The sequence below is a fragment of the Bidens hawaiensis genome, unplaced genomic scaffold, assembly GCF_021521415.1.
Source record: "Bidens hawaiensis isolate Kalapana, Puna unplaced genomic scaffold, B.hawaiensis_p1.1 tig00032156_1, whole genome shotgun sequence".
Lineage (NCBI taxonomy): Eukaryota > Viridiplantae > Streptophyta > Magnoliopsida > Asterales > Asteraceae > Bidens > Bidens hawaiensis.
The window spans coordinates 48,497-62,929 of NW_027495465.1; the positions used below are offsets into that span (position 1 = coordinate 48,497).

The following is a 14,433-nucleotide window of genomic DNA, read 5'->3' on the forward strand; positions in this document are numbered from 1 at the left end:
TTTTGTTATTAATTAATAATAACATGTTACACAATGGCCCCTCAACTTTTAGTTATTACTTTTCTAGCATAAAGTAGCGTTTTGCATCTTGAGTTAATGTTCTACACAATATTATCAAATAACACATAAGCCTAACACATAATTATCAAATAATTATTGTTTTGATGTTTGTCGTTTATTCACCAATGGTTTGCGTCAACTCGTTTGCGTTTCGGTGCAATCCCGAAAGACTACATGTGTAGTGATTGTCAAGCGTCATTTAAAACCCTAGTTTAAATGTAATGAGATGTGCGTTATAGATCAAGTGATCTTAAGTTTGAATTGACGGAGTTTGGATTAACGGAGTTAACCTGAAATTGACGAGTGTCACATCATTCCCATGTTGAAAGAATTTTCGTCCCGAAAATTTGAGTCAAGTCGCGATGGGTGTCTGAAAAAGAAAGACAAATTTTCAGTTTGTCATATCATCCCCTAGTAGAAAGAAATTTCGTCCCGAAATTTAATTCATACCTCTTGTGATTTCTGACGGTTTGACGGCTTTCGCGGTTTTCGGTGTTTGGTCAACCCTTCAAAAAGGTGAGGATACTTTTTCATCATTTGGTCCTCGCGTTCCCACGTGAACTCCGGTCCACGTCTCGAGTTCCAACGAACCTTAATGATTGGAATTTTGCTGTGCTTGAGTGTTTTGGTTTCCCAATCCAAAACTTCGACTGGTTCTTCGATGAAGCGTAGCTGTTCATCAACTTGCAACTCGTCCAAAGGAACTGCTTGGGTTTCATCGGAAAGGCATTTCTTCAAATTGGATACATGGAATACATTGTGTATGCTACTGAGTTCCGTTGGCAAATCCAGTCGGTACGCTACCGGACCAATACGCTCAATTATCCGGTAAGGGCCAACGTATCGAGGATTGAGTTTGTTTCGCTTTCCGAAGCGAACTACACCTTTCCAAGGTGAGACTTTGAGTAATACTTGATCGTTCACTTGAAATTCAAGAGGCTTTCGGCGATCTCGTGCTGCTGCCATGCGGTTTCGGATTTGGACAATCTTTTCAGAGGTTTCAAGTACTAATTCTGGACCAGTGATTTGGCTATCACCCACCTCTGCCCAGCAGAGAGGTGATCGACACTTTCATCCGTACAACGCTTCAAACGGCGCTGCTTTAATGCTTGCGTGGTAGCTGTTATTATACGAAAACTCTACCAAAGGTAAGTGAGGTTCCCAACTTTTTCCGAAATCCAACACGCATGCACTCAACATGTCTTCCAAGGTCTAAATGGTGCGCTCACTTTGCCCATATGTCTGAGGATGGTATGCTGTGCTCATATCATGGTGGGTGCCTAGTGCACTCTGTAGTGACTTCCAAAAGTGCGAAGTGAAGCGGGTATCTCGATCAGATATGATTGAGACAGGCACTCCGTGTCTAGACACTACTTCTTTCATATAGATACGAGTCAGTCTTTCCATTTTGTCCGATTCCTTGATTGCTAAGAAATGCGCAGACTTAGTCAACTATTCAACGATCACCCAGATGATATCACATCCCGTCGGTGTTTTGGGTAATCCCGTGATGAAATCCATGGAAATGTGTTCCCATTTCCACGTTGGAAGTTCCTGTTGCTGTAGCAGACCAGATGGTTTCTGATATTCTATTTTGACTCTTGCACAAGTCAAACATTTGCTCACGTAGATGGCAATGTCGGCTTTCATGTTTGGCCACCAGTAAAGTGCCTTTAGTTCATGGTACATTTTATCTAAGCCAGGGTGGATGGAATACGGGACTTGTGTGCTTCGTCCATCACTAGGGTTCTCAGCTCTCCGTATCGAGGGACCCAAATCCGGTTTTAGAAAAATCGGACCCCGTCCGATTTGGTTTCAAGTTGCTTGTTCATACCTCGCATGAGTTCTGATGGGAGATTGTCGTCTTTCAAGGCTTCGAGTTGTGCATCGCGAATCTGATCGGGTAAGTTGGCGTGAATCGTGAGTTGTAATGCTCGCACTCGCCTAGGTTTATCGGTTTCTTACCTGCTGAGAGCATCGGCCACTACATTGGCCTTGCCAGGGTGGTACTTGATGGCACAATCATAATCCTTAAGCAGCTCGACCCAACGACGTTGTCGCATGTTCAGCTCCTTCTGATTGTAGATATGTTGGAGACTCTTGTGGTCGGTATAAATGGTAAACTTGGTACCGTACAAGTAATGCCTCCATATCTTAAGAGCAAACACCACAGCTCCGAGTTCCAAGTCATGGGTCGTGTAGTTCTTCTCGTGAATCCGTATTTGTCGAGAGGCATAGGCTATAACTTTCTCGAGTTGCATCAGCACGCAACCGAGACCTTGTATCGATGCGTCACAATGTACCTCAAAATTTTCTGTTCCCTCGGGAAGGGCTAGGATAGGGGCGCTACAGAGTTTGGTTTTCAACAGTTGGAAAGCGTATTCTTGCGCGTCACCCCAATTGTACTTAGTACCCTTGTGAGTCAAAGCGGTGAGGGGTTGAGCAATCTTTAAAAATCCCTCGATGAAATGTCGGTAGTAGCCAGCCAGTCCTAAGAATTGTCGCACCTCAGTCGGAGTCTTAGGTGCTTCCCAGTTTTTGATGGCCTCTACTTTGTCGGGATCGACATGGATACCATTCTCATTGATCACATGTCCTAAGAAGTAAACCTCACGAAGCCAAAATTCGCATTTCGAGAGTTTAGCGTATAGTTGTTCCTTCTTTAGCAATTCTAGGATCAACTTCAGGTGTTCTTCTTGGTCGGCCTTGTTCTTGGAGTAGACGAGGATATCATCAATAAAAACAATCACAAACTTGTCGAGGTACGCCTTGCATACTCGATTCATGAGATCCATAAATACGGCTGGTGCGTTGGTTAAGCCAAAAGGCATAACCGAAAACTCGTAGTGACCGTTCCGAGTTCTGAATGCCGTCTTTGAAATGTCTTCTTCGCGCACTCTTAATTGATGGTAACCAGATCTCAGATCGATCTTCGAGTAGTAACTCGATCCTTGAAGCTGGTCGAACAGATCATCAATTCGGGGTAAGGGATAACGGTTCTTGATTGTCACCTTGTTCAGCTCTCGGTAGTCGATGCACATGCGGAAAGTCCCGTCCTTCTTTCAAAGAAATAAGACAGGGGCTCCCCATGGTGATGAGCTAGGTCGGATAAAACCTTTATCCAACAAGTCTTGCAATTGAGTGGACAACTCCTGAAGCTCCGCCGGTGCGAGCCGATACGGGGCTCGTGCTATGGGTGATGCACCAGGGGCTAAATCGATTTGGAACTCGACTTGTCGAATAGGTGGGAGTCCAGGCAAATCCTCCGGGAAGACTTCCGGAAAATCTCGCACAATCGGTATGTCTTCGATTCGCTTCTCCTCCGCGGGTTTCTCGACAATATGGGCTAAAATTGCTTGATGACCCTTTCGTAAATATTTATGCGCCTTCATGAGGGTGATGATGCGGGTGGTCATGCCGCTCTTCTCGCCCTGGATCGAAATGATCTTGCCCGAAGGGGTAGTGATGTGGACCATCTTGTCGTGACATATAATCTCCGCTCGGTTCTCGGATAGCCAGTCCATGCCGACAACGACATCGAAACTACCAAGTGTAAAAGGTATGAGGTCGATATCAAAGGTATGACCCGACAGTTTCAACTTACATCCCGCAAGTACATGAGTTGTTTCTATAGACTTACCGTCAGCTAATTCAACAGGAAACTTAGCATCTAACGGGGTTGGGTTAAGTCTAAGAGTTTACTAAAGGCTTTCGATACAAAACTCCTATCAGCTCCAGTGTCAAACAAAACAGAAGCAAAACAGTCGTTCACAGGAAACTTACCGGTAACCACATTCGGATCGTTGCGGGCCTGGCCCGACCCAATGACGAAAGCTCTACCTTTACCACTGCTTCCGCCACTACTGCAGCCTCCATTGTTCTCATTCTGCTTTAGTTTGGGGCAATCCTTCTTGAAATGACCCTCTTGACCACACTCGAAACACCCTTTAGTCGCCGTAGGTTGTTCAGGAGCACCCTTTTCCGCTAGGTCTCCCCTTCATTCTTTGGCCTGATGACCCATTTTTCCGTATCTCAGACACTTGATACGGTCGCATGAGCCAGCATGGTGATAGTTGCACTTGTTGCATTTCGGGTACTTCCTAGCATAGCCACTCAAATCCTGCCCGCCACCGTTGTTGTTATTGTTGGAACCCTGATTATTGAAGCTACGAGCGAGTTCGGGCTTACGGTAGTGTTGTTGCCGAGGGGGGTTCGATGATGAGGACCTGGTGTTGTCGAATTTCCTCTTTCCATTACTCGAGTTGTTGTTGTTGTTGTCAGTGATGGAGTTGTCTCGGGTTTTAGAGGTTGAACCTCTAGGTGGTAACGCACCTTGTGTCACTGCCTGGTCCGTCAGTTTGTGAGCTAACCGGATCGCTTGTTGAATTGTAACCGGTTTGGAAGACGTCACCATAACCTGAATTTGTGGTACCAGCCCATCGATATACATCTCGATTCTCTTACTCGGCGGGTCTACCATCCGTGGACACATTACAGCTAGCTCATGGGAACGAGTGGTGTAGGCTTCAATCTCGGAACCCACCATTTTCAACGACCAAAACTCAGATTCCAACTTCGCGATTTCCTCTCTAGAACAATACTCTTCCCGCATCATATTCTTGAATTCTTCCCAGTTCATAGCGTTCGCCAAATCCAACCCAAGAATTTGCACGTTGGAGTTCCACCAAGTGAGAGCAGAATCTTCCAGTGTTCCAGCAGCAAATTTGACCCTACTGGCGGGTGGACAGTTACAAATCTCGAAAGCTGACTCGGCCTTCTCAGCCCAACGCAGGAAACCTATGGCTCCCTCAGTGCCCTTAAACGAATTGGGCTGGCAATCCAGGTAGTTCTTGAAAGTACACGCTCCAGCTGGACCTCCGGCTTGATTCTGAACATGTGCGGCTAGAGCTGCCGCCGCATGGTCATTCAATAGGGTTTGGAGTTCTGCTGCGGTTAGGTTGATGTTACCGCGACCGTGCCCAGCGCTTCTTCCAGCCATTTCCTAGAATCACAGCATAAAATGTTAGACATGAATTCTCGGTTTCATATGCAACACACCATACATGTAATAAAAAGATAGGTAAGAAAGAAAAATAAAAGAAGAAAACATCACATCACAACCATATAATAATCCAAATAATAATTCATGATTAAAACCATTGTATTCGCTACAAAGTATTTAAAACCAATCCTTAAAATCATAGAAAATAATAGTTTGGATGGAGAGAACCCCTTCGTCTAGGTGTTATCATTCTCAGATGTCATCGTCTGAGGACACCTCTGAGTGTGCCTCCGGCTCAGCCGGTTCTTCCTCCGGTTCCTCATCGGGTTCTTCCTCAGGTTCTTCCTCGGGTTCTTCCTCAGGTTCTGCTGCATTCTGGGCAATTTGCATCTGTAAGATATCACAACGCTCTAGTGCTATCATTGCACGGGATCTCGCCACAAGAAGTTGCTCTTGCAAATCTATCATCTCGGCTTGCATTTTTCTCATTATCTTCATTTGTTGATCGTTAGCCTCCTGCGCATCCCTCACAACTTCCTTCAGGAGGAAAATTTCTTTCCTAGCCTTGGTTCCATCTCTTAATAATTCGGGAACGTTCACTTTCGCCGAGCGAATAAAATCTGCGTCACGCTCTAGACAGGAAACAACAGCTGCGAGAACACGCTCTATCGGTTCGGTTGTGGGTGGTAGGGTGTTGGGGTATGCAGGACGGCTCGGGTGAGGTAGTGGGGGAACTTGTTCGCGATAAACCATACGCCTGATCAGACTCGGGTACCAATCCCAGCTAACTCATCGTCATACATGCCTCCAGATAGGCGATACCACTTCGGTGCAGGGGCTTCTAGTTCCGGGGCTACTCGGGGTGGCGACGAGGTAGGTAGTTGCGGTTCCTTTCCATGGGCATGAGTCAACTGGTCGGATGATGATGATGGTGGCGTCCACATCCCTATAGGTAAGTCGTGTATGCGCACGTATGAGTGAATGAGGTAAGAGATAAGGATAATGAAAGACTAAATAAAGTATATATGCAGTGCGTAGAAATTATAACTAATGGGTCGTTGCGGTTATAGTCTAGTATGCATGCAATTCTAGTTCGCTATAACCAATGGCTCTGATACCAATCTGTCACACCCTCAAAATCCACTAACGGAGTTTTACCGTCAGAGGGTGTGAACTAACAGGATCGGAATCATTAGTTATAATCAAACCATAAGTAAAGTTTTCAAACCACGAAACATTTAAGTGTAAATAAGTGCGAAAGCGTAAAATCATAAACCAAGTGTTGCGTCACACAGGATGACTTAAAACCCAATTAATAACAGTTTAAAAACAAGTTTGCAAAAACGATAGAGTTCAATGTAATGCATGTTCCTATACCGCGCGCCCACCTCGGCTACCTGAGAATAACATACTAAAAGTGTTAACACGGGGTTGGTGAGTTCACAAGTTTATATAAATAAAGCGTTTGCGTTTGCGTTTACGTTTTGCGTTACCAGATAATGTTAAATCAATTATATATCTATAGGTAGCTAGCCTATAAAACAAGTATTACTAAGTGTTCGACACCGAAGCCGACTGTTTATCAATTGCCTTGCCACCATGTCTACCACGACCATGGAAAATGTGTTAGCCAAGATTACACCCACTCGACCTCCAGTCGAGTTTAGAGTTGGGTGGGGTCTGTCAAACCCAGACAGACCCCACCCAACTCTAAACTCGACTGGAGGTCGAGTGGGTGTAATCTTGGCTAACACATTTTCCATGGTCGTGGTAGACATGGTGGCAAGGCAATTGATAAACAGTCGGCTTCGGTGTCGAACACTTAGTAATACTTGTTTTATAGGCTAGCTACCTATCGATATATAATTGACATAACATTATCTGGTAACGCAAACGCAAAACGCAAACATTTTCTTTATTTATATATGTGAACTCACCAACCCTGTGTTGACACTTTTAGTATGTTATTCTCATGTAGCCGAGGCGCGCGCGCGGTATAGGAACATGCATTTCATTGAACACTATCGTTTTGCAAACTTGTTTTTAAACTGTTATTAATTGGGTTTTAAGTCGTCCTGCGTGACGCAACACTTGGTTTATGAATTTACGCTTCCGCACTCATTTAGACTTAAATGTTTTCGTGGTTTGAAAACTTCATTTATGGTGTTTGATTATAACTAATGATTCCGATCCTGTTAGTTCACACCCTCTGACGATAAAACTCCGTTAGTGGATTTGAGGGTGTGACATGACATGTAGTTCTTGAAACGCCACTTGAATTCGTCAAAATTATTGTCCTATTTGAGTAGTTTTTGGAGGTTTGTTGACTTCATTCTCAAAGATCATGATGTTCTTCAATGCTTAAGTTTCAGTAGTCATCATGCAAATTAGTGATTTATTAAATAGTCCAATAACTTGTTCTATCAAAAGTTTCAAGTACATACGGATCGAATTGAAAATGAATCAAATCAAATTGTTAAACAAATCAAATAGGATTTCAATCGAATCGAATAGGAAATGGAATCAAATCGAATGGAAAAAGCAATCGAATCGAATAGAGACTCGGCTCGATTGGTATTGAATTTTGATTCGATTGGCTTCTGAACTCGACACTAATGTTTTGTTATTCAATTCTAATCATTTGACACTCGATTCGAATGAACTGGAATTCGATTAGATCTGGTTTTCAGAAAGTACGAAATTTACTCTTTACACGTCTTTTCACACAAGTACACCTTTATCCACTTATAGAAACTTGATTGGAACCCTTTAAACACTTATAGATCTAGAAACACAAGTTTTTAAACTCAAGCCACACAATCTTCTTGAATCGTAACATTTTTAGCAAATAACAAACACAAGAACACACATCTTTACAAACCCGAATCCTTTAAACAAACTTATTTCAAGCTTGCAAACACACATTTATCAAACAAGTGAACCCGTAGACCCACTATAACACTTGAATACAAGTCTTCAACACATGAACAAGACCAAAATACAATGTTTACCCAAGAACCGCAACTAATAGAACCAAAAGCTCTGATACCATTTGTTGTTCCTTAGAATGGATCAAACAACTAAAGTTCTTAGATCAATTTCACTACTAGCTAGCAGAATTAACAAGTAGAGAACCGAGATATCGAATCTTGTTTGGTTGAGTTATTACCCAATTGGTAAGGGAGAAAGGAGTAAAGAGAAGTTGGTGAGAGTATAACATATTTGTTTTTGAAAAAGGTTGGGATGTGTATGGGTAAGCTTCCCTATTTATAGGGGAAGCATCCCATGCCCCCATTGTATTATGGACGGCTCAATGGGCTCATTATACATGGTCTCAGCTCAAACATACAATCAAAGAAACCGACAAGCTAACTAAATACATCGTGGACTAAACAAATACAAAAGACTGATATACAAAACGGGGCTACATTTTCAATGTCTATTTTATATAAGATTTAGTCAAAGTTGTCTATTTCGGTAATCTTCCCATGTATTAGCTAAATCACTTGTGGCACGTGACAAATATCATTGATAGAGTGATTATATGATTTTTCATGTTGTTGAAAGGAATCATAGTGGATTCACTCTAAACATCATGATATAAAAAGATTATTTTAAGAAACTAAATTACAAAAATATTAGCTGAATCACTTGTGGCACGTGACAAATATTATTGATAGAGTGGTTATATGTTTTTGCATGTTGTTGAAAGGAATCATAGTGGATTCACTCTGAACATCATAATATAACAGGATTGTTTAAGAAATTAAATTACAACAATATGAACAACAATTATATATATATTAACTAGTTTTTATTCTCCGTATTACGGGGGTTGCTTTATATTATTTGTTCTAATATTTATTTATTTTTTGTATTTATATTTTTTTTATTGTATGAAAGTTAATAATATACTTATGGTTTGATGATAAATTGTTTGATAAATAAATGAGATGTTATAACTCGGTTTAAAAACTATATGGTTTTGATGAGACCCAAGACCCGTTTATTTCTTTTACTATAAAATTGGTTTTTTAATTATAAATAATATTTATGAAAGTTAATGATATACTTATGGTTTGAAGAGACACAAGACCCGTTTATATTTTTTACTATCAAATTGGTTTTTAATTTAAATAATATATATATATCTTTTTTAAAATAAATAAGATATTAATTTTTAGTATATCCTATTTTATAGGATTTTTACATCAATAATTTGGTGAGAATAATTTTTTATTGATGGAGATGTTATAACCCGTTTAAGGAATATCTGGGTTTGATAAGACCCATACCCATGAATTCGGGTCAAATGCATGAGAAGTTATCATTTAGAAATCAAGCAAATCTGGTGACTCCAAAAAAGGGGAGCGACCATATCGTGACACGTAAGATTTTTTTGATTTTCGTTTATATATATTATAGATAGATTTGAAAGTTTCTGTTACTCACAATTGTAACTGTGCTAGTCCGACAAGTTTTCAAGCATGTGATACGACTCCCTAAAGCTTTATTGTTGGCAGCTTGTGATTGCTTGATTTGGATTCATGTCTCTTGGTTTTGGGAAGTCATGGCTGTTAAAACTAGGGTGTATTGTATGACGATGGTTGTTGCTTCCCTCGCCGCTGATTGTAACCGATTTCGATCTGCGAACCCCAGGAGACAATCGTGCGGTGGTGGCGGTGCTCCGATGATTGCTTCTTGTGCATTTTATGATCGATTGAAGAGGTGAGTTTTCAGTTTATGCTTCCATTCGTGTTCATGTTTATTGGATCAGCGCATGTTATGTTCTATGCATTATGATTACAAATATATCTAATTAAACTGATGTGTATACACATCTCAGGTCTGATTAATGTTTAGTTGGAGAATTGAATTTGATTCGGTTTACATTTTGATAGTAGTTAGTAATTAGTTTGTATGATGCCTCTTAGATTGAGTGGTTATATTTGGTCGTTAGTTTAGAAAAGATAGAAATAAGAAGATTTTTTTTAATTAATAGACATGAGTATAAGAACATAAGCGATTGATTCTATGTAAGAAGAAATTATGAGGAAACTGAAAGATGTAGTTTTAAACTAACAACTTATGATACTTTTTCAAACATGATTCAAGTCAAAGTTTAATATGAAATATTATGAATGAACTTATCACATGTTAGCAAAAGGTTTTTCTGGTTTAGCCATCTGTTTGTTTGCTTACCTAAATGATAAATAAATGAACAAAAGTTTCATTTAGTGTTGTAGAGCAATACACTCACATGAGAAAACACCATATATTTACTTTAAGCCTGAATATTCATAATCATTATCATTTACACAAAATATTTTTTTGAATAATTAGAACGAATTAGTTTTTGCTTTAGTTGATAAGATTATAAGATGGTTTCTAATTTAAGTAAGAGTGGCAATTTGATATTTAATAAAGACTGCAACTTTTATAGCCTTATACATTTCATTTCAAATATTATTGAATGAAGCTGCATTTTATTATGAATTGATATATATTGTGGATTATTTTCAGCTTGTGCGTCTCTCGAGGCCGACAAATGGATCTGACAAAGCGTTATATGTACCAAATAGAGGCTATGAAATCATTATATATATAATTGAAAGTTTCAGTTACTCACAAAATGTCACTGTGATAGCCTGACAAGTTTTCAAGTGTGTGGTACAACTTATAAACGATTGTTTGTTTATGGTGGTGTTTCTTATTACTCCACCTTTCCACGACATTTTCTTTCTCAATCTCTCCATTGATTGTCCTGTGGTTTAAACTGAGAGGCTGTGATGATTAACTACGTTTGAGCTAATGCTATGATGATGAACTTAAGTGTGAATTTATCCGCATCTTGGTGTGGCAATCTTGAGGGTTATGTGATTGGAACTACTGATTCATTCACAGTACAACCAGAAGATTTTGCAGCCATGGTGGATTTATTCTCATTTGTTCTATTTTATGCAAATATGAGCCTCATACAATTGTTGATGATTAAATTGAATTATGCTTATGTCTCGAACTACATGTCAATTATTTTATGATCCTACATAATATAATTTGATTTGACCTTAAAAGTCAAACTATAGCTCTTAATATTGCATTGCATGAATATAGGAATTAGTGGATTATGTTTAAACATCTTACTTGCATTTCTGCATGTGCATTGAAAGGCATTCCAACTCTCAAGGTATAATTTGTTTTCACCTGTTAATATATCCTTTTTTAGTGTCATAATCTGATGAGTTGTTAGGTGATTGATGCAGTGTCAGATTCAAATATTCAGAACTTTATAGTAAAAGTAAAATTCGAAGAGAGAAAAGCCCAAAGAAATGCAAAATGTGAAAAGGATATACAGAGGAAAGGTCCAGATAGAAATTTGGGTGATTGAATGAATTCTTAATGATTTTGATTATGCATAGCGAAATTCGAATTGGCCTACTGCCTTAGGTAAGTCCACCAACTCTTAGTTATGTTTTTCCGGTTGTATGCCCGATTTAGTGATTTACGACAACTGCTAAACTTCGTCAGTTACATAGGGTTTGCTACTTTGCATGGTGGCGTGGCAGATTTCCAGAAAGGGAAACAAGAGAAGTCGCTGCCATTGCTTCGGCATAAGAGGTTTAGAAGAATGAAGAAACACTAACCGGACCCCGGACAGATTACTGGTAACCTGGGGGTTGGATAGCTGTTTCCCACGAGGGGTTAGACCCTTGGAAGATGGTTCTTCTGATAACCTGCAAAACAGACACCGTGAGCTCGTCACTGAGAAGGGGGGGGGGTTCCTCCTTGTGACCACCCTCCGGCGTGAGAATCAGACTAGATTGCTCTTTAAATATAAAAGTATATTAAGAGATTGCTAGAGCAGATATCAGGTATATTATGATGATAATGTAGTAAGGTATGATAAGATGAGATGGTCATACCATTTGTGGTATTTATAGCCGAAGGTAGGTTTCCAAAGAGGTATGGCCGGCTGCAACAGTATTCCTGTTCCACCAACAGTAGCCTACGCACGTGCCCTGCTGGTAGTTGGTGGGTAGGTAGCGGCTGATAGTGACCAGGCCTGCTGTATACTATTCCTGTTCCACCAACTGACGGCTACGCACGTGGTATGGCAGTAGTTGGTGAGTAGGCAGCGGCTAATAGTGATACAGTACAGGAGCATGCTGCTCGCCATACTGTATCAGTGAGCTGTCGTATCTCTGATCAGATCTTTCGCCCATACCTCGTCAGGTACAGTAAAAGATCCTTCAGTATACGGACTGGCTTATTTGGGCGGGAGTATTCCCCCTCCCGCCTCTGTGCGGGATTGCTCCCGGCTTGGCTCATTCCTTCAGGTGACACTGAATGATCGAGAGCTAAGTGCCTTGTGCGTGTAGTCATGCTGCGCGGGTGGCCTTCCCTAATGGCTTGTATCCGAGGCTGCGGGAACAGGCGGAGTCCTTCACCATTGGGAGGCATTTCCTGCGGGACCAGCTTGCGTACTGCGCGTAAGGACGTCACGTCTCTGAGCATGGTTGGTCCTGCGGATCCAGTTGGTCTCTGCGCAGACGTCCCTGTTTAAGGTGAGTCTTGCGGGTCCAACTGGGCTCTGCTGGGACCTACCTCTTCAAGTCCCCCCAGTCCAATGTTCTTCTCACGAGTGTTTAATAAAGTGAGGTGAACTTTTGGACTTGAGCAAAGGGTTTTGAAAAGGGTTTTGTAAGGTTTTCCATGGGGATTCTTTCCGCGGAAGTCCTTGTCACTTGCAGAAATGCCCGAGTTTCCTGCTTGGTCTTTGGGTATGATGCGGGTAGGTCTGTAACCTCCTCGCAAGTCAGGAGCATTGAGTCCCAGTTGTATGTATTTTCCATGAGGTTTTGGTAGTTTTGAACATAGTGATCAATTATGTTAAGACCACCAATTCCATCTTGGAGCTTCAAACAACGTAGTTCTCCACGTTCCCGCTATGCGGGGATGTTATTTCCGTTTCCGCAAGCATTGCCCAGAAGATCCTTCTTGGTTTCAATTCCCAGCGGAGCGCTAGGTATGTGAAGGGTTTTGCCTTAACACTGTACCTGCGCTCGTCTTACGGTTACTTTACTTCCAAGGTATTCCTGGCGTCAATTCCCTGCGGGTGCTAGGTATGTGAAGGGTTTTGCCTTTACACTGTACCCGCACCCGTCTTATAGTTACTTGGTTGCCGAGGTACTTGGCTTCAATTCCCTGCGGGTGCTAGGTATGTGAAGGGTTTTGCCTTAACACTGTACCCGCATCCGTCTTACGGTTACTTGTTCACCAAGGTTTTCTTGGCTTCAATTCCCTGCGGGTGCTAGGTATGTGAAGGGTTTTGCCTTAACACTGTACCCGCAGCCGTCTTACGGTTACTTGTTTGCCAAGGTTTATTTGGCTTCAATTCCCTGCGGGTGCTAGGTATGTGAAGGGTTTTGCCTTTACACTGTACCCGCATCCGTCTTACGGTTACTTGCTTGCCAAGGGGTAAGGGGTATTTTCCCGCTTACTTTTTAATATTTTCGAATTTTGAATTTTGAAATTCGAAGAGTTGGTGAAAAGATAACAGTCCAAACCTCTGAAACGTCGTGCGACGGTTTCTTCTGACTGTGTCAGGACGTGCAGGAAGTTATGGTGACGTGACAGAACATGGTCATTCCAGTTGCTTTTTCAGGCGCGTGGGCGCGATTTTTCGGGCGCGTGGCCGCGAAATTACTGGCATACGTCCTTTCAACAGCTGTTGCCAGCTTGCTTTTTGCCACGTGTCATAGTTTCATTGCACATTCGATTTCTCTCTCCTCCGCATTAAATTCACCGCATTAATTGCAATTACTATATAAAGGGGGAGAGGGTTATTTGCAATTCACACTTTTAACTCTTCTCTTCATCTTTAAGGCGATTTCCGGCGAATACTCCTTTATTCAATCGAGCATTCTCTCGAAATCGTTCTTTTCTTTCTGCAAGATGTCTTCTCGTGATGCTGAAGCTATAGCCGATGACAGGGGTACTGCTGGCGAGTGCCAGTGTGCTCTGCCCGGCGATCAGTACCGGTATGTTGTCAGGAAGTTCATGCTCGATCATCTCGAGCCTGAGTTTCCTGAATCCCACCAGACCGTGTACGATGCCCCCAGAGGCAAGATCGGGGTTTATGCTGCATTTTTTGTCTATGGGAATCTTAGATTCCCATTGACAAAATTTGTTTACCGTGTCCTTGAGAGGCACGGTGTTCATTTGACCGAGCTGCACCCCATGGCGATCGCCAAGATTCGCCATTTTGAGTGGGTGTGCCGGATTTTGGGCATCGAGCCCCATGTGGACCGCCTGATGACCTTCTATACCTGGAGGTGCATCCAGGGGTGGTACACCCTGACGACCCGTAT

The 14,433-nt window shown here is 41.7% G+C and overlaps 1 long non-coding RNA gene across 1 annotated transcript; it reads left to right on the plus strand.

The window, feature by feature from the left end:
• Positions 1–9,635: 9,635 nt before the first annotated feature.
• LOC143583160 (uncharacterized) lies at positions 9,636–11,694 on the plus strand. The gene is made up of 3 exons (XR_013144110.1): positions 9,636–11,249; positions 11,326–11,509; positions 11,591–11,694. It is a non-coding gene; the product is annotated as an uncharacterized LOC143583160 (long non-coding RNA).
• Positions 11,695–14,433: the final 2,739 nt, after the last annotated feature.